Source organism: Nannospalax galili, unplaced genomic scaffold, assembly GCF_000622305.1.
Source record: "Nannospalax galili isolate Female #2095 unplaced genomic scaffold, S.galili_v1.0 scaffold610, whole genome shotgun sequence".
Taxonomy (NCBI): domain Eukaryota; kingdom Metazoa; phylum Chordata; class Mammalia; order Rodentia; family Spalacidae; genus Nannospalax; species Nannospalax galili.
The window spans coordinates 1,370,188-1,392,482 of record NW_008329141.1 but is presented as its reverse complement, the minus strand read 5'-3'; positions in this window follow the sequence as shown (position 1 = coordinate 1,392,482).

The following is a 22,295-nucleotide window of genomic DNA, read 5'->3' as shown; positions in this document are numbered from 1 at the left end:
GGAGCTCAGAAGTTGCTGGGGATGTCCTTAACTATTCTCTCAAGCCCTCCTTTAGCAGCTCCTACCAACACATGTGGAAGGAGAAACCTGGAGTGGTGTTTTAGGGTATCTGACATTTTTATATCTAATGAGAGAACCTCAGATCTGTGGGTTATATTACGGTTTGAATAAACAGAATCTCTTCAACCAATGCTACTCCTTCATTAATGTTTTTTTTCTCTCTCTCTCTCTCTCTTTTTTTAACTGAGAAGCTGCAGAGTGCCAGGAACCTTGCAGGTTGCTGAGTATAAGAGCATGAACAAGGGGCTGGAGAGATGGCTCAGCTGTTAAGAACACCAGTTGTTCTTGCAGTTGCACGACACGGGTGCACTTACCTACACACAGGCAATACACACATACACATAAAATAAAAATAATAAATAAAATATGAAAAAAAATTTAAAAGAGCATGAACAGGATTAAAATAAGGTAAACTCTCCTAAATGTGGCCTTTGGGTCTAAGTAACAAGGAGAGTGAAGCACCAGACTTGAAACTTGGGGTCTAAATTATAAGCGGTTATTGCAACAAAGGCAATTAGCTATCATTACATATGGGTGCTTTAAATTATTTAGAACAGGCGCTAAAAAGAAACCACAGCTGAAACTGGACATTTAATGACTAATGCCATAAAACAAATGGAGTTGCTAAGTCTGATGCTTCCACACAGGGGAGAGTGCTCAGCTCTCATCCGTGTGACTGAATCCATGGAAAGGAAAGCTAAGTGAAAGCCATTTGGCACAGTGCTTGGACCAACTCCCCATGGTTCTGAATTCAAATCCCATCTTCACAGGACCCTGCCTGTGCTCAAGTGTCTTTCTGCTAAATGGTTTGGATGTTGCCTTTCTCTGCAAGGATCTGTGAACCCCAGTTTATATACTAAATCTTTCAGAACAGGAATTTAGGAAGATAGTTATAGAAGTGGGTAAATATTAACATCAAGTAACAAAGCCAGCCCAGCTAAGGGGACCCTCAGACGATCTGCCTGCTCCAAGTAGAACAGTTCCCTCCCAGAGTTCACACAGAGTTGACGTCCTTGTGTGTCAGATACAAGTTATATATGTGACTGTACTGTGGTTTCCACATCCAACAGTCCAGGTATACTCACTGGCAAGCATCAGAAAATAATACAAATGAGTTTCCTAAAGCAAGGCTCGCTTTTAAATTAGGAATTCATCTTCAAAGGCCAGGTAAAATGGTGTAATATATGTTGAATGATTCTATGTTCAGAATCATGCCCAATGATGTGTTTCTTTTTACAGTGGGAAAAAGTAAGCAAGGGCAGTATTCAGTAAGCCACCTACATCACTAAATAGTGCTGATTTCAAGACAAACCAGGTGCCTCCATCTAGGATTCCTAAGGCATAATTTGAAACTACAATTCAAAGAACTTTCTGTTTCTTAAAACAGGGATGGGGAAGTCCAGGCCATTCATATAGTAGAACAGAGACCAAGTGTTCAAACTATCTCATAAGTGTTTAGGATTTTAAATATATCTGTAGAAAGTACTTATTTGTAGTTTAAAAAGAATCAGTTATTGCTCTTTATCCTTACCTATGTTCTCCACAAGCTGGCCAAATACGAACTTCTGGAAAGAATTTGGCTGCAAAGATTTTGTGTGTTTCGAGCTGCCTGTGGGTGTTAACCATCTCTGAGCTGACTTCTTTTTTCATTCTGTTTATAATATTCTTCCTGAACTTACAGATTCTGCCTCCCATCCGGAACCGGGTAAATGAATTTGCCACTGGAACGCTGACAATACTCAGTTACTGATCATTTGTAGTTAATGTCTTCAGGAAAAGAAAGAAACAATAAGAACGTGTTTGGGTCATTCAGTCTTAGTGGGATATGGAAAAATATGTTGAGAAAACTGATATAACAAAAAAGTTTATAAAAGTATATATAAAACCATTAAATTAAAAAGCAGGGGCAAATATAATTCTCATTAGCATCATTGGAAAATTAAAACAGCAACATTTCTACAAGAACAAAATCAGTGTTATAAAATTACTTAAATGCCTACTACTCAACAGGGGAGACCAACTTACTCTTTACAGATAATAATTATAAGAAAAAAAATATGAACATGACCTAAGCATTTGGTTAAGAGTATTAAACAAATTATTCTCTGACATGTGGAATATTAAAAATTAATTACTCTTCCTTAAAAATGTGAATTTTTCTGCTGATAGTCCCTGTTTAAGCCTAGTAGCTGAGGAATGAACAGTGGTCTGCCTAAACTTGGCATCTTCATATTTTCACGTTTCTTCCACAAACTACCATTTCTACCTTTGATCAATCTATGCTACTAAAAAATGACATCTGGGAAAAAGGCATACCACCTTGCCCCTCTTATTATCAATCTTCCTTTAAATGGAATCTGGATAACAGCACTGAAGCCTAGTTTGATAAAATTTAACCTCTAATACACTTTTTAAAATTCCCCCTTCAAGGGCTGGAGAGCTGGCTCAGCAGTTAAGAGCACTGGCTGCTCTTGCAGAGGACCAGGTTCAGTTCCCAGCACCCATATGGCAGCTAACAACCATTCATAATTCCTGATCTGGTGCCATCTTCTGACTTCTAAGGGCACTGCATGCACAGGTGCATTTACAAACATGTAGGCAAAACACTCAAACACATAAAATTAAAATAAATTTTAAAATAAAAAATATTTTTAAAAAAATTCTTCAAGGAAGACAAAAATAATCAAAAGATTGGTCTAGAGTCTCAAGTTTAATTTTTTCTCTAACTTTCAAAGAAAACAAATTGAAAACTTAAAGAATTTAGGATGTTTTCTTTACATGTGATATAAATAAAATACATGCATACATAGCATATACTATTGAGATTATACATGTTTATACCATTTCACATTCTTTGGCCTTGACATTGGCTGTTCCCTTTCCTGGCCCTCTTGACTACTCTCCTGTGACTTTGCTCCAACACTGCCTTTATGCTGAGACCTAATCTGGAGCATCCCATTGTAAAATCATGACTTAACTCTAGTCCAGAACTTTTTCCCTTGAGACAAGGTTTCAATTTGTTGCCCTGGCTGACCTGGAACTCCCTGGAGTAGCAGTAGACCCCACTGGCCACAAACTCACAGAGATCCACCCACCTCTGCCTCCCAAGTGCTGGAATTAATGACGTGTACCACCATACCTGGAAAGCCCAGAACTCTTAATGACCTTGCTCTGTTCATTTTTCTTTGGGGTATAGCACTTATTATTTTCTAACACATAATTTATTAAGCTAGCTATTTATTGTTTGTCTACTCACTTCTAACCCAGCTACAATGTAAGTTTTTAGAAAACATAAAACTTCTATTCTGCTCACTGATGACACTATTTGGCAGGTTACTTAATAAATATTTGATAATTAGATTAATAAGAAAATCTCTCTACATTAGATCTGTTTTCGACGTTCAAAAATGCTACCAAAACTTCATAGATAGAAATATACTATAGTTTACTTAATAATTTCTAAATAGCAAAACTTCATTGCTGTTCCCAATATTTGCTAATCATTATATATTATAAATACTTCTTTGATAAATATACTCACATCTCAGTGGCTGCACCTTTGATTTTTCTCCTTGGGATTTATCACTAGAAGCAGAATTCCTGAGAGGCAGTTATGTACACTTTTGGAGCTCTTGATATATATCCCAACTCACTTCCAGAAAGTTCATACCAACTTATACCACCATTGGCAGGACGAGTGTTCCTAACAACATCATCACCAGTATTAAATATGTGCCAATTTTAGCATGTTAAAAGTTTTAACTTGGAGTTTGTGGGGTTTTTTTTTTCATGAAATTCTACATATAAATCACAAACTTCCATGTAGAGTAAAAATATCGGAAAAAAAATCAGAACTATCCATTTCAGAACCAGCAATATGCAATTGATGATAATGGGATTAGAGACACAGATGAGTCCAACCCCAGGTAAACAACAGTAAAAGCAGGAGCAATGGTCAGTTTGGTTTAAATCATTACACAGGAAGTTGGTTCTTCCTAGACTAAAAATGATTTGTTGGAACATTAACATTTGGTCTTTAACTCAGATGTACCTTTTGTATCAGGTTAAAGTTCTTCCCAAATATTGGTCCCAGTTTTCCTAATAGCACAACAAAAATGTAATTGAACTACCAAAATGTTTGCTTATCATACTGCTGACACCAGTGCTCTGTGTTCTGCCAACCTGCCTCCTGCTCCGTCCTGTCCCTCTAACAGCAGCCCCCATCCACCCAGCCACTGAACTGACTACTGTAGTCCTTATAAAGGTTCGAATTAGTAACCAGAAAATAGATTTCTGAAAACTTATTCTTTTAAAATGTACACTTTATTTCTGAGAAAAATATCATGGGAAATTATGTCAAACTATTACAATCAGTCTCTTCTCCATAACAAGATACCAAATGCAAAGCATCTATAACAACATTTTTACAAATCTATACATTATAGGGAAGAAAAAATGACCCTTTAGTAGCATGGTGGGAAGTTTGCAGACATTATTCCAACTTCACAATATTTTGAGGGCTATACTATGGTTATATCCATTTTATAGATATGGGAATTGAGACTTCATGAAATTAAGGAACTCTCCAGAGTCACACAACCACTAAACGGCAGGACTTAGCCTCAGAACTCATTATACTACTTCATTATACTACTCTATGTGACTATACTATTACTATTTAAGAGAAGAATTCTGGGGTGAATAACCAAAGGCCTAGTGTAAACAGTTCTGAGGGCTTCGCAGAGCCATTCCCCATCTTGTGCTCATCCGCCTGCCTCTGGCTCTTTAGGTATTTGGTATTCTAGTTATTATTAAGGTATTAACTGATCAGCAGAATGTGACAGCATTTGTGACCCTTTCAAAGAATGTAAGACTCAAACAAAGAGCCTCTATTACAGCAGAGCTTAAGTAAAAGAAACAGGCCTTTACCTTTTCCTAAGGCAAACAAACCCTAGAGGGTTGAAGTATTGCCAGAGGGAGGCAAAGATTGGTGAGATCCAGGGAAATGAAGTGCCTTTCTCTGGCATTTGTATCCTCTTTTCCAGAAACCCATTTCGTGGTAAAGTGTAGCTTCAGGTGGCCCTATTACTGAGGTCCAGCTGGAAGCCCCAACTTGAGTACCCTGAATGCCTAAGTACTGAAATCTTGTCCTAATAGCTAGAAGAATTATTTACCTGAGTCTCTACTCACCCATCCCCATGTGTCTCTCTCATGCTCAGGATAACCCCGCCCCCCCGCCAAACCAGGCAGAGATGGGGGCCTCCAGGATGGTCCCAGTGCCAGTTGCTTCAGTCATTCTTGACCTCAGTGATCACATTATAGGGGTTGCTACATTCCTTTTAAAATGTTCCTGGGGACTCCCATTGAATGAGAGCTTCTAGGATCACTAGGTGGATTACCAGGGTCGGGGTGAGAGCAAGAAGACCCTCACCAGGCACAAGGAGTTACTACTGGAGCTCTCTGCCTGTAGGAGGGCTGACTGCATGGGGGAGGCCAAATGATAGCATCAAGTTGAAAAGACAAAATAGGGCAGGGGATATAGATCTGGTGGCAGAGAGCTTGCTTTGCTCTCTGATTTGATCCCAACACCGGAGGGAGGGAGGGAGGGAGGCAATAGCACCAAAACTATCCACAACCTGTCCAACTGCAGCTTCTAGCCAGGGTTAGCTCCCAGGTCAAGCTCAAAGGCACTACATCCCTCCTTGGGAACCAGCCCAGCTGCTTCCTTCTCTGGACAAGACTGCCCTTCTCAGGCAGGTCATCTCCACCAAACAGAAACACACTACAGCCAGGCACGAGCAGACCAGATTCTCAGTGAGGCCTGCAGCACCAGTAATTTTAACAAAATCAGACCAAAATTAGGCCCAATAAAGTAAAGCATGTAATTATGACTGTGGCGATAGAGCATACTAAACATAAAACAATCACCAAGCCATCTAACGCACAAATCACTGCTCCATGTAACACACAATCCAGGGGCGTTAAGCTGTGTATTCTGGTGAACTATCTCTATTAAAGCATGAAATTTATACAATTTTAAAAATCGAAGTTTAAGCATGGTTAATTTTTCCCCTGAAGTTAGTCTCAAAATAAAATTTTGGCTTGAGGTGAGGAGATGACTTAGTGGGTAAAACTGTTTTCTAGCAATCTGACAACAAAAGTCCAGATCCTCAGAACCCAAGAAAAAACCAGAGGCAGAAGAGCAAGTGATGGTGATCCCAGCGCGCACCCCAGGGCAGACAGGAGGCTGAGACAGGAGAAGCAGCTGAAACTCAGGGCCAGTTAGCCTGCTTTACCCAGGGTCAAAAAGACCCTGTCCAAAACACGGTAAAGGCAAGGGCTGATGCACAAACGTTGTCCTCTGACCTCCACACGCATTCAGTGACACATATATGCACACACACACACGAAATTAAATAAGTAAAAGTTTATCTTTATGTAGGAAGGATTAGATTTCTAACCCATTACAAATCTGATTTCAGAAGGAAAAAATCATCATTTAATAATGAAGTTGATGGCTTTAATTTTTAACAATTTTATAACCACTCCCAACACACACACACACACACACACACACACACAGTTAGGAGACATGAAAAGTGACAAGTAAAAGGGCCGTATCTTCACTGTTCAATACAAAAATCCCTAACTACATATGTTATTTAATTTTAAATTTTAAAATTATCAAGAGAGGGTAAAGGAGATGATCAAAATGAAAACATAATAAAAGATACTTTATTATATATGATGATTGTATACTAATAATAAACAAAGTTTTTCAATAGGACTCCTACATCTCAAGTGCTTGGTGACCACACATGGTTATGGTTTCCACACAGGAACATCATTTCTATCATCACTTAAAGTTCTACTGGACAGCTTTGGGCAAATCTTCTCTAAGGAAACCTAATATTTAAGTGCAATTGGAGGGTAGTCTAAATGACAGAATATTTTGTATGCTCCTCTGACATTTTTGATATCTAGATTTTTGGTACTTGACCTGATTTTCACAAGACACATTATAGAATTGCCTTCCTGGTTTTTGTTTTTTCTAGATTTCTGTTTCAGAAGACCTCTACTTGAGGTTATGGCATCTTTGTCAAGGGACTAATCACAAAGGCAATAAGCAAGAACAGTGACCTCACCCATTTTTCTGTTGATATGTAACACGTAGGTGCTTGGAGATGTCCATACCGGCCTGGGGCAGCAGGAACATGGGCCTTCCTTATTTGGGGGCACTTTAGAGACTGAACCAGGGCATTGTAAGCATACGATATCTTCCTACCACTTTAGGGCTTTCTTTCTGCCTATTTGTTTCTATTGTAGTCTATCATGATGATAGGGTGAAATGTAATGCATTCTACAAAAAGGCTTTGTACCAGTGAGGCACAGTCTGGAAGTGGTCTTTCTTTGAGTCAGCATGTTCTCCAGCATTGGAAGCCTGTGATATTGTAGACCCCATGGAGCTAAGAAAATCTTCAAGATTTATTTTAGCCAAAGTGATTTCTGCTTATTTAACATGATTTAAAGATACAAAAGAATCACAACTCCTGGGGGGGGCAGATGCCAGGGACACAGTCAAATGAGGTTAAGGAATTACAAAATAATGTCTAAGCAGTTAGCTAAATTGTTCTCTCAAATCTGGAGGGTGGGGTGGAAGAGGCGAAAGAAAAGGGAGAACATTAGAGAACTATAGGGTTAAGACATCTGAGCATCTGACCCACTCTCAACCATGCCTCTTTCCCACCATAACTAGAGAGACTCACACTGGGGCTGCCACAGTAGCCTTAAGCACAAAACGCAATGCTTAACAGCATCTCCTTCTAAATTCTCTTAACATATTTTATGGTTTGTCCAACTGTTTATCTCTCCAGCCCAGCACCTCTATCTGAAGCTACATTTCTTAGATATTGCGTAATTTTATACAGCTTAGGACACTTGCTCAGGGATCCTTAGCGTCCGGTTTCTGAAGGGAAATGCATTGGACATTTGCAGTAGCAATTCCCAGTTGTCACCAATTGGGGTTTGAGGGCAGAGGTGCATTTTCATTAGTAGAAATAACATGTGCATTCAATATAGGACTGAGTATCATTTTTGCTCCTTAATAGCTATTTGGGATCTTGAGCAATTTATTGACATCTGAGTTTCAATTTCTCTGTAAAATGAAAAGGGAAAGAAAAAAGCTTCTTCTAAAGCTCTAGCTTCTTTTGTAATATAACATTTGTATTAATTCTTTGAGAATTTCACACATGTAGAAAACTAACATCTCATCTCCACTGTCAAACTCCTTCCAGATTTCCTCCACAGCCCCCGAACTTCACGTCCTCTTAGTTTTTAACAATCCACTGAGCCTACTTTGTGCTGCCTGCATATTCATGGGTACAGGGCCACCCACGGGGCATGGTCAACCTACAAGGGATCACACCCTTAAAAACTGACATTCCCCCTACCAGTAGTCATAAACTGTCTATAAACTAGCCTCACTTAGGGGTGGGAGCTCTTGAAGACCTCCTCCTTCCATGCTGGAGTGTTGACTAGCTTGATCTGATCTTGTGCAGTCATCTACAGGCAACCACAGCTGTAGTGAGTTCATGAGGGCAGCAGTTTTGTCATATCCAGAAGGCACAATTTCAAGCCAGTCCTCCCTGACTTCTGGCCCTTACACTATTTCTGTCCTTTCTTCCTTGTTCCCTGAGCCAAGGTGGGGCAGGGATCGGGGGGGAGACATCCAAGGAGGATGGGGAAGCACTAACTTCTTACCTAGAAATTTATCAATTATAAATTTTATTTATCTTGTCTTTCCTGTATAAATAGTTTTTCCAATAGGCCAGATAGACAAAATTGAAGAAGGAAATAATTTTTAATATGAAATTCAATTAATAAATGTCAAAGTGATGATAGAATTAGAAAATCAACATTATGCAGATCGTAAAAATTAAATTACTCTACATAAAGATGCCCAATGGGTGATACCGTCATGAAAAGGCAACCATGAATGGTCCAATAGCAGACAAAGGCTTTACATTACCCAAAGTGAGATAACCAGGCACGGTGGCCTCCTGTAAGACACGGTAGGGAGCATACAAACTGCTTTTAAGAATTCTTGAACTTCACACCACCCAAGTCTTTCGAGTTAACAGTTTACAAGAAACACGAGGAAGAGATGTAAATTCAATAAGACCACAAGGAAGTAGACAGATGTAGAATGTAAAACTATAAAAAACAATCCAGACAGTCGCTACAAGTCAATATTAGGAAGGAAAATTGAGGTGGGAGGCACAAGGGGACTGGTTTTAGACACAGAAATCAATACAGTGTGTGAACAAATACCTGAGAGGAACAATTATAAAAGGAGGATACATTTATTTTCACTCACAGTTTCAGAGGTTTTAGTGAATAGTTGGCCAGCTCCATTGCTGTGGGCCTGTAATGAGGCAGAACATCACAGAGGAAAGTGTATGTGGTAGAACAAGGTTGTTCACCTTGTGGTAGGCAGGAAGCAGAGAGAAAATGCTTCACTATCAGGCTCCTTCCTTCTTTCTTTTTCTTCCAGCCGGACTCCCAGCCTACCAGATGGTGCCACCCACTTTCAAGGTGGGGGTCTTCCTCTTTAGTTAGTCCTCTCTGGGAATATCTTCACAGGTCCATTTGATATATGCTTTACTAATCTCCTAGGCATTTCTCAATCCAACCCAGTTGGCAACTGAGATTATGGATCAAACCATATTAGATGTACAGGCAAACAAGGTATCTCTAGAACAAACTTGCCTAAATTTTACACTGCGTGTTCAGTGGTATCACAAAGTTACCGTTTTGTGGGGTAGATAATAGCATGTGGCTATGTAATAAAATACTCATCTTGCTTAAATACTCATTAATTATATAGGTGATAGAACATATGATCTTTGGAATTTAAAATTCTTTAATAGAATTAAGGGGGAGAGCAAAATGAAACAAGAAACAAATAATGGAAAGTATAAATGAAAAAGAAAAAAACTATTAAAATTTGATAAACTTAGAATAACACCTAGCCCAATGTCTGGCCTGAAGTTGTTACTTGGTGTGGTGATTTGAATGAAAATGTCCCCCATAGGCTCCAAGTGTTTGGATATTTTGTTCCCAGATGACAGCACTGTTTTGGGAGGTTTTAGAAGGTGTGGCTATCCTGTAGGAAGCACATCACTGGGGGTGGACTTAGAGAATTCTTAAGCCTTGCTGGATCTCCAGTTGCTCTCTTGCTTCCTGTGCCTGCGTTTTAATGTGAGAGCTTCACTTCTGCTGTTCCTGCTCCAGCCACCTCCAGCCACCATGCCTCCCTGCCATGATGGCCTGCAGATGTGAGAGCTTAGCTTCTGCTGCTCCTGCTCCAGCCACCTCTAGCCACCGTGCCTTCTTGCCATGACGGACTGTAATTCCCTTGGAACCATAAGCTCAAATGCACTCTTCCTTCTATAAATTGCTTGGGTCAGTGTTTCTATCACAGCAACAGAAAAATGACTAACACATTTGGCAAATACAAGCTTCCTTACCTTTGATAGACTACATCATTTTATGACTTAATGAACACTGTCCTGGACCGGCATACTTCTATTTCCTAGAAATCTTTGAATGTTTTAACACTCTTCTTCCATTATTGCTTCTATAAAAGTTCCTAATAAAAGCACTCAAACTTTTGCTTTCTGATGAAGCAAAGAAATTAAATATTCATTATTCTCTCTTTACAATGAAGAGACAAAGGGACAAATGGTATTTATTAACAGAGACAGTATACAGTGCTCTTCCTACCCAAAGGAATACATGATTGCAATTCAAGGGCCCATGGGCAGGTAGGTATTTGTAATTTTGTTACAAAACAAATTTAGGTAGATATCTGTATTTCAGATAAATGCATGATTACATCAATTAGATTACTTATTAGATTATTTATTAGATTATATTACTTATTAGAAAACTACTGTATTTATGATATGCATTGCATATTCAAGAGTTCATTTTAATTTTACCCTTCTATTTTCTCAATGAGTCTACATAAAAATCATTTCCTATAATTTCTCTGTGTGTGCGTGCACATGTGCACATATGCTTGTGTCTGTGGGTGTGTAGGGGCATAAGCAAGTGGCTTCAAGGTGCATATACACATGTATTTTCATGTATGTGAAGGCCCAAGGGTAACCTTGTATATAGTTTCTCAGGAGCCATCCATAGTTTTTTTGAGTCAGGGTGTCTCATTGGCCTGCAATTTACCAGGTAGGTAGACTGACCACTAGCCAGCCTGAGGGATTCACCTGTCTCTGCCTCCGTAGGGCTAGGATTACTCCTGGTTTTTTGTTTGTTTGTTTTTGTTCCTTTAAGGTGTGTTGTAGGGACCAAACTCAGTTCATTGTGCTTACAATTTATCAATGGAATTATCTCCCTGGCCTCCAGCCCCCAGCTCCAATAATTTCAAGTGTCTAAATCATACAAACCTGTAAGGATAGATTAAAACTGAATGTTTCAAGCTCAGGCCTGTGGGGAACCAAGTCTCATCAGTCTTCCAGGGAGAGCAGTTGTTATGTGAAGTAACAATTCTGCTACAATTACTGAAAAGCCTCTATCAGCTATAGCTGTCTTTACCATTCCACCTCCTTCCACAGGGGGAATGGAACATTGTCAAGCAGAGACTTATACATGCTCAGTGTGTCCCAAGAGACAAGGACTTCCCACCTAATCCCTACTTTATATTTGTGCTCTCCTCCCCATGGAATACCTCACCCTTATGTTCTACCACTTCAGAATTTTCACATTTCTATATCCATAGCATCAAATCTTATATACTGGTATTAGTTGATGGTGGACTTTTGTTTTCCCTTCTAATTTTTATACTCCCTGAGGTAAAGCCTTGTAGCTTCTCATCAATCATTTGCTAGACTGAATAAACTGACTTATTTCTAAGCAGTTTGTGACCCTATTATATCAGTTTCAACTGTAAGCTTGCAAAGGAAAGTAAGGTGTTACCATGCTAATGAAATCAGAACTGGGTTCAGCACCACCAAGAGTTCATCATATCCCTAGTGGGAAACCATGGGGCCGACTTTTGAGCATTGTGCTCACATGTGATGTACTGTCCTTGGAATAGTGGTCCCATCTGCAGAACTGAAAGCCACATGTACCTGTGGAATAGCAAGCCAGTTGGTCTGTCAGAGAAGGAGGCACACAATGGAATCTCTGTATTCGGAAATGGCATGATGCTGATGATGAAACAGGCAAAAAAAACTTCTGCTTCCTAAATCACTCCTTAGTAAAGGACCAATTTTTTTCAGTTCTTGCATTTTTGGCAATTTTATCCCACTGTTATCAATAGTTCTGTTATTTCTATTTTTTTCTGTTCTGAAAAGTCTAGCTTAATGACAATACTGTTTAAAAATATGTATATGGGGGCTGGAGAGATGGCTCAGAGGTCAAGAGCACTGGCTGCTCTTGCAGAGGACCCAGGTTCAGTTCCCAGCACCCACATGGTGGCTAACAACCATCTATAACTGCAGTTCCAGTGTATCCAATGCCCTCCTCTGACCTTTTTGGGCATTGCACAACACAGGTGCACTCACATACATATAGGCAATATATTCATACACATAAAATTTAAAAATCATAAATAAGATATTAAAACTTCACATATTGAACCTTCATAAAGGCTGATTTCATTGACTAAGGAATAATTTCTAGCTATTTATATACATGTATAGTAAGCACTTTCAAGTCTTTACTTTAGAGACTTTGATGCATTGAGTATGTTCCTCTTTACAAAAGAAGAATCAATGCAACGAGCTGTCCCATTACACCAAGAACTCTAACCTTCACATTTCCACACAAAATCCTTTTTCTTTTTATATCTTTTATTATTTTGTTGGTGGTAGTTTTTTTTATTTTATTTTATTTATTTATTTATTTATTTATTTGGTCTTTTTGAGACAGGGTCTCCCTGTAGCCCCTGCTGGCCTAGAACTCACTATGTAGACCAGGCTGGCCTCCATCTAGCTAGAATTTAAGGCTTGCACTACCACACCCAGCACAATGCCTTTTTCTAAGCCTAGAACAGATGCAATTATGCCTCAATGCAGGATTTTATTGAGTATATGCAATTGTAAAAGGAGTATCGGAAGATATTTTTAAGAATCTGCTTAACTAGACCAGCAAGATGATCGGAAAAGGCACTTGCCTTGAAAGCCTAGTGACTCGAGCTCAATCCCCAGAACCCACATTAAATTAGGAAAAAACTGACTCCACAAAGTTGTGTTCTGCCCTCCACACATGCACTGTGGCATGAGCACCCCCAAAACACACTCTCATATACACAATAATAAATAATTTCAAAATGAATCTACTTAATTAAACATACCTACCTGTGCCTTACAATACACATGCATCGTGTCTGCAATAGGATTTAATCGTACTGCCTTCCTTTCTGATTTTCTTTCTTTAAGGAGCAATCTAAGACTACCAGTATAAACGGAATTGAAATTCAACTGTTAAACAGAATTACATTTCTGCAGCTCAAGGAACATAACTCATAAGCTTAGTTTTGTTACATTTTTAACTGCAGCCAAAATGCACAACTTAGAAAAACCCTTGTCTATCACTCTCTCTCCTCTATGAAGTTAAATTCTCTTTCCTCTGCCCCCACCCCACATGAATGTGTGGTTTATCATTATTTTTCTTCAGCCAGAACTCTAGTGATACTCAAAAAAGTATCAAATCTTTCCATAAGCACATACCAATCAAGAAGAGTATTTTCCAACCCCTAGCACCTCAGACTCGTCAAGTAGGAGAAGGAAAAAAAGCACAAAATCTAAAACTTAAATTGGGTGCTAGACTTGAAATCTTATATTCATCTTCTAGTTTTAGTACAGCTCTCTTAATATAGCTAAGGGGGGGGTTGTTTCATTGATTTTTTTATTTATGTATTTTTTTAATGAGAAGGGAGAAAATTCTCTATCAGAAGTGATAGAAATCTCTCAGACAGTAAAACAGATAGCCTTAAAATTTTTTGCCTAAATTCATAGCACATACCTAAAATAAAACTGGCCGATTAATCTTGTTACAGTACATTTAAAAAGAACGGCATTTAGAAATACAGTATAACAGCGATGGTAGGCTGCATTGCCTCTAATTAAGTGCAGACTAGGAAAAATTATTCTTAGTTTAGTCTATGGAATGGGGGAGGGGGTGTGGAAATTTCTCTCTTTGCAATTCAAAATTATTTTAAAGATAGAACATTTCTTTTCCAATGTCTTCATTAAACAGAGCTGTTAAGAATTGTCTCCCAACCATCACCAAAGAGTACAAAGCTAACCAGTATTCACCCCATATGCTCAGCTTTGAAGTGTGAAGCTGTGACCATCCCTAGACTCTTACACCACCATCAAAGCCATCTCATTACGCCCAGCACTGAGACTTAAAGCACGGGGCCGTACCAGCTCCAACACAAACACTGCATTAACAAAGCAACCGCAATATTCCTCCCCCACATGGCTAGGACTTGAAGAAATTTTTACCATATGTACACATGCACGAGATACAAAAATTTATTGTGCTAGAACATCATTGAGAAGTACATTAAACATGCTGACTAGAACTGGATGTTATTCTAAGGACTGGGAAAAAATAAAATGCAGCTGATTTTATGATGAAAGAGCAGAAACATTAAGCTGAAAAATGAGATCAAGTGCAATTCCTAAATTGCTTTTCGACTGACACATTCTGGTGCCTGTTCTTTCTTGAAGTAGCGGAGAATAATTTGAGGCAGGGAGAACAAACTCTATTGCCCATCACTGGAGGCTACCGGATGCTCTGTCAACTTTCATTTCAAGAGAGCGAATAAGCTTACAAATAATGATATGATCATAACACCTTTGACTCACAATGAACAGGTCTTGCTGAGAAAAGGGGACTTCCTTTGCAACTCTCAGCTGTCCACTTGCTATTAGCATAACAGTGAAAAGTAAAATGCAAAGAAAAAGCGATGCGTCGTGGATTATGGAAATTAGGTCAGAATAACAGCTCGATTCTCATGTATAAACTATTGTTAGGATGATGCATTTTTCAATGTTTTAACCAAATAAGTCCATTTCTTTATATTCATTCTAGAGAAATCCTTGCATTTGTGCGCAGGAGCCAGTTGAAGACTTCTCAGTGCTGCATTATTTATGGGCACTGATCGATCTGAATGTTTGCAAATAGTGAATAAATACAACGTGATATATTCATACTCTGATAACTATAAGAAGTTAAAAGGAATGAGCAGGATGGATAGATTTCTAGCATGAAAGCATTTATAATGTAAGTGGACTACACAGTAGGTCCTTCAGATCCATAGGCTCTACTTCCACAGTATCAACCAACCATGAGTTGAAAACGCTTTTGAAAACTGCACCTAAACTGAACACGTGCAGACTTCTTTTCTTGTCATTTATTCCTTACACAATATAATGTGACAGCTATTTACATGCGATGAGATTATTATAAGTAACCTAAAAAGGGTTTAAGGTGCACAGGAGGATGTGTAGGTTACATATGAATGTTACACCGTGGTGTACAAGGGAATTGAACACACACATCATGAGGGGTGCTGAAACTAAAATCCAGAGGATAGTGAGGGTTCACTGTGAACAAAGCATCGAAGTACAAGCGTGGGGAAATTCCGGGTTTTGGCATGCTGAGCCATACCATAGGCTGGAAAGAGATGATCCAGGAAACCAAGAACGAAAGTAATGGTCAGGATGGAGTTTTACCTGTAACCTGTAGTGCTTCAGCTTTTGAAAAAGAATTAAGAAAAAATTGAAGCCAAGGTCTAACAAGTAAATGGTTGTGAAGGTCCGTTGTCCTGATCTTTTCTTACCAGGAAACTACCAGAAGCTGCTGCTGGCTTCCAGAGTTATTTTCTAACTATCAAATAAAAAAAGTGAATCTCCATCAGTGATAGGCTGTGACCTTGGAGATGTAAGTTAAAATAAACCCGTTATTCGCCCCCCCCAAAAAAAGTGAATCTATGTCCTGCTTTAATTTTCAACAGAAGAGTGACACATGTCCAAGGTCCCTCCCATATACTTTCAGAGATATAGACACAGATATCCATCAAAGTATATGGTACATTATGATGTCTGGACACATTAGAAAAACTGTACAGTGTTTATATGATATATAATGCATCAAATACAGCACCCAATATCCCCCAAAGCTTATTATTTCTTTGTAGAGCACATGCTGATATAGTCACAGCTTTGAGAAGACACAGTAGTGTCCACTCACTCAAAGCATGACACCTTCTTGAGTGACTTTAATTTTTCCCATGTTGCTCTCTAATTGTTTTGTGTGCATACTTCATGGCCCTAGCTTTCTCAGGAGAAGACACTCTACTGTATGTCTCTGATAGTCACAACAGCATGTACTATGGGAAATGGGAACAAATGGGCACTCCAATAATGTACACAAACACTTCTCTATCTTCACAATATTTCTTTAAGATAGGTATTAAATATCGTTTTGCAAACGAAGAGCTGACAGAGAAGTTGTTTCTATAGAACTTGAACTTTTAGAACTAAAAGCACTTCAGATCCTCTGCTCAACTGGTTTTCTAACATCTTTCCATGGAAATTAAAAGCTACCTTATTTAGAATCTTTATGCATAAAACAGAGAAAAGGGATATGCTGTCTTTATAATGAAAGGAATAGCCTGCGCCCCAACTGCTTAGCAACCTACTCTACAGAGACATAGAGAATATAGACATAGAGAATCACTGAAAACAATAGTGGATGGTAGGAAGCAGCGTACCAGAAAATAACAGTCATTGCTTCTCATAATCGCCTTCACAAGGTGATAGTATTCTTCCATTTTTTAGCTGTAGACACTGAAAAGCCTGAAAAACACACTAAATATATTTTCTAAAGTCATCTGGCAAATAAGGTATTTGAACTCACATTTTTCAACCCCTGAATTCTTATTTTGGCCTCTTTACTATTTGATTTCCCTGCCTAGCCACCAAATGTGATGTTATTGGTTAGTTCATGCTGGTCACAAACTCACATCCATATGTAATGGTAGGTAAGGTGCTGTTAGGCCTGTCACTTTTGAATACTGTGCACTCAGTTAAGAATCTCTCACTTTCTTTGGGGTTGGGGCTTATGGAAAAGCGAAGTTTCCCACAAAGAATAGCTCAAATGAGACACAGTGAAGTCTTGGGGATGGTCAAGAATCCTTTTGCTAGACATTTGTGAGGATTAGTTTGCTATGATTGCATCTATATTGTGTCATATCCACCATGATTGTCCCACAATAACCTTCATCAGTTTTTCTTACATAACTTTCCAGAAAACTATAAATAAACAAAACTATTAGAATGATATATGGAACTTCATAATCAGTCCCTAGTAGTAGGGCTGTACATGACTGATATTAGCTTAATAATAATTAATAATAAAATAATAAAACAATTAACATAAAATAATGATGATTAATCAGATATGCTCCTGCTTTGTGACCCAAATTGCAGGAATACACTTGGCATGGCTGCTATTGAGAACTATGATTCTGTCAATAAATTCCCAACAAATTTTTCTCCATAAAATCCTAACTCTACCTCTCTTTCTAGGCTTTCATAGCACCTTGGGGCCAGTTCACATGCACTGGGACAACCTAGGAGCAATAGTAAATAGCCTCAACATACTCTCAGTCCCCACAGTGACAAAGAATCAATTCCCTCTTCATCCCATTCCATGCTCCCCAAAAGGGAAAACAAATGGTATGCATGAGCTGTTTGGTGTCCTTGTATGTGTTCAACTTCCATGTGTCTTCCTGGCTATTGGCCAAATATAATACTCAACAATCAGTAGTCTCAGTCCTGGCTTTGCCTCCTGCCACTGCACCCTCAAAAGTCAAGCCTGGCCATCTCTTTTGTCACAGCCCTCTCCTCTTCACTGCTTTCCAGCAATGCCCATTCCCACACACCCCATTCCCTACTTCAGTCTCCTCCTGTACAAAAGTGCTGCTTGCCTATGACTGATGTTTCCTCCTATCTGGAAACAGTTCTGCTAGTTTCACTGTCTGTGACATACTTAACTGCTTCCTACCAAAAGTCATATGTTGAAGCCCTGACCCCCTTGACCCCGAATGTGATCTTATTTGGAAATAGGATCACTGCAAATATTATTTAGTTAAGATGAGGTCACACTGGAGTAAGCTGGCCCTGAATCCAATGTGACTAGTGTCCTCATAAAAGTGAAATGTAGACTCAGCACACAGAAAGAGTATAACTGTGAACATGAAGTAGATCAAGTGCAAGCCAAGACAGAAAACACCCTGATCTCAGACTTCCAGCCTCCAGAACTGAGGCAATAAATTTCTGTTGTTTAAGTCGCCCAGTCTAAGATACTTTGTTACCACACCCCCAGTAACTCAATGCATTGGCCTACCTCACTTCCAACTTTCATTTCCCACTGGGGTATCTAGGAGGGAAACTGGGCATATCCCCCAACTCTCTCTTCCTTCTTAGGAGATAACTGTCAGCAGGCACCCCATGCTCCAGCACACCCTCCCTTGCCAAAAAGCTGTCCAGCAGTGGGCCTGTGCTGTCCTGTTGTGTCTGGCTGGACCAGTCTGAGAAATCTCTGGCCTGATAAGCCTGGCCATCAGTTTTAGTCTCATCAGTAATAAATGTAGTGTTTACACTTCTCATCTGCCTTTCTCTTTTAGGAAACTGGTTCAAAATTTATTATGCTGTCCTCCCAAACTCAGCATTATCTTCTGGGGGCAGGAAGGAAGGGCCAAAAGTTTCTCTGTTCTGTTTCTAATTCTGTTGTTACAAATTCTGTAATCTGCCTTCCCAAGGCCTTGCTTTCAGCTAGCAGAGGTTCACACATAACCAGTACCTGCCACTTCCTCATTCTCATTTTGATAACCCTACAACCACCTCAAATTAGCAGATCGCCTAGATGGTTACACACAGACTATGAGAAAGGCAAACACAATTCACATCTTAAGGTATTTTAATACACATTTTTGGTTAGCTAAAACTAGAGAATAAGTTAGCCTATCTATAATCTTAATAATTACATAATAAATGATTATAAAGTCAATGATGCTACAATTATCATAATATAATATTATAACCATATGTAATCATTACTACATTTTGAGTCTCCTAAGAGGCATACCTTTTTTCCACCAATACAGGCCACGATGGTGGGTTGGTGTGTACATAAGCATATATGAAGAGATGGGCTTATGGGCTTTAATCTTGTGGGTCCATCAATGTTACTAACATTACATCACAGTGAAAGTCTCTATAAATCCTGGGAAGGAGGAATAAAAAACAAAGAGAATTCAGTAAAAGCATCTCCAACATCAGGAGACCTAGGTTGGTCCCATATCCATCTCTCAGTGCTAAAAATATCTCTTGAAAATTGGAAATATGTAGCCTCGAAACCTTAAGCCCTGCCTCCCCCAGCTCTCTTTGCTGCTAAAGGTTTGTTTAATGTCTGTCACAATTATCTGTGCTTAATTAAGCCTCAGTGTTCCAAGAGACCCTTTTCATGGCGAAATGACTATTAGGGAGAGGGGGAGTCTCTGACTTTTTAACTATAAGTCTTACTTGTGATTTCTAAATTAGGAAAGAATTCCAAGGAAGTGGGCAGGAAAGCAAAAAGATGGAATGCATTCCACCTAGTCATCTCAATTAGAAGATTCTTTTGGACATTCACTCTTGTTGTTATTTTAACAAAACCCATTTGGTATAGATATCAAGAATGAGACTGGGAAGGAGGGAACGCCAATCCAAGGATATGTTGTAAAACTGGTCATAGCAACACTCAATTGAGACTTGATCCTACTGAAATAGGCCTCAGAATTGTCCACTGTGGACTCAAATGGGGAGAGTTATTTATCTACCAGTTCTGATCCCACCAACTGGATAAAAGTTGCTGGGGGGTAAGGGGTTGCTAGCTTGGTGGAACTTCAGTTTGCAGCAGAAACCAAATGATGGAACACAGTGCAGTTATTTCAAGTATAGTTAAGTTTGCCCATAATTGCTGGTCAGAGAAAATTAGGTTTGTTTGTTCCACATCTTCTAGTTGGCCTCTTCCATCCTCATCAGTATCTCTAGTCTACAGTGGTAGATATAATCCTCTTGCATTTATTAATCCTATAAAAATATGCATTTGTAAACAATCTTATAATTCTCCTTCATAGTTAAAAATACAATAAAGCTGTTGGACCTTAGTCTTCATAGTTCAAGTATTTTCACAATACAAAATGCCTTATTTTCTCCAGTTCTTTATGTGGTGACAGTGTCCTGTCATTCTCAAACTACATACTATGCTCTAAACGTGTTGACTTATGTCTATAAAATCTATTATTATTTTTATACTATGGCAATAAAGGAGGTGGCAACAGTGATAAAAACTGTATCAGAACCCAGCATCTAAACTGACTAATTTCAACCAAATCCAGTGCTTTTATATGAGACAAGCTCCACAGCAAATTAGAGTTGAAAATTCCTGAAGTGCAAAGTTGTTCCTGATCTGCCATCTCAGCTCAGGTTTTGACAGACTGTAATGAGGTAATCTAAGGATCTCAAGACTAACCACACATGTTGATACCCTGTAAATCTTTCATGGCACATGATCTCCAAATTACAAAAATATTCCAAAAAACCTCATGAGGCTAATCATTCTAATCAAATTCATTAATGTTTTATAGATTTGAAGAAAATACCAAAAAATTAAAATGAGCTAAGAGCTAGTGCTTCATTCTTAACTACCACTGGCTTTTCTGTCTCCTAAATAATAACCTTATATGGCATAAGTATTATTTCATTTAATCAGTGATACAAATCACACATCACTTACAAATATACAACTTTACTCCTCACTGTTAAAAGCCTGAAAAGTAGATAAGTCCATTTTTATTGCTAAATTATTAGGAGAATTTAATTAAGCGTCTTCTACTCTTACCCCTTTCTCTCTCCATTAAATCCTCCTCACAAAGTTTGTGTGTGAAGGTAACAGGGTATTATAACAGTGACATCAGTTCCTACATGCAAATTTCATGAGTAAATGAGGTGTGGAAAACACATAGGAAGCACAATGGTCCCTATAATCATGTGGAGAAACTGTACAAAGTTTACAGAAGTTCAGGGATTCAGGTTAAGCACCTTCAATATTGAGTTGGAAGTCAGGTTGTAAGGGAGTGTTACTTGCATTTACCTCTGATTCCAAGTTAGGTGAATTCATTGAATGATCCAAGATAACTAAAATTCACTAAGAATTCCAGAGAATATTCCAGGTAAAGATGGGAATGTGAATCTATGTGTTTACTTTCATTTCTACCAAAACTGTCAAGGAAAAGATGGTGAGAGAGTATGTTTAACTCATCATCTGTACTCAGATGCAGAAGGGAAGGTGGAGGATTGGACGCTGGAGAGAAGATGCATGAGTGGTAAATGACTTAGCTGGTCCCAGGTAGCAAAATGGACAGCAGAGAAACAACCTGACTTATATCACAGCCTCGTGTTGGGAGGAAGGTCAAGATGAAGCCCAAATCAAGAAGTCTGTGGGATGTCAAAGAGCACTAGATCACATCTCTGACCCACATAGACCAGCAACTACTAAGCAGAAGCAGTAAGAGGTGAATTATGACATGACCAACCAGAGATCACTGGTCACAGCTGAGGGAGTGAGTAATTAAATAATAAATGAGGAGAATGGTAGATATTTGCAGACTTCAGGCTGAGACATTTTTAGCCCTTTTTCAGTGTCTTCCATGACACTGGCCACTGTGTCCAGGCTGAGTGTAGATCTGCATTATTTCTATGGGAAATTTCCAACAACCCAGAGGAAAGACAAAAAGGACTAACAAGGGAGTTCCCCCCAAAATAACGCAGTCAGATTACCCTCCATCTTCCAAACCCCACATATATACTCAGAATGTCCATGCAGAATAAGCTGCCAAACAGGGTTAAAAGACATTTAGAGAACAAGCAGGGAAAAAGAAAGCACATGAGGGCAGTGGGAAGGAACTAGACACTATGCATTCATGAGGTAACGACAGCATACTATTGTAGCCAAATGAAAAATAAGGCACATTCAGAGAATGAAATAAAGAACTTCGAAATTAACATGGAAGAAATAAAATATTTACTGAAGGCCTGGTATATAAACTAAAGGAAATATGCCAGAAATCATTATTAGAAATATAAACTGATGTA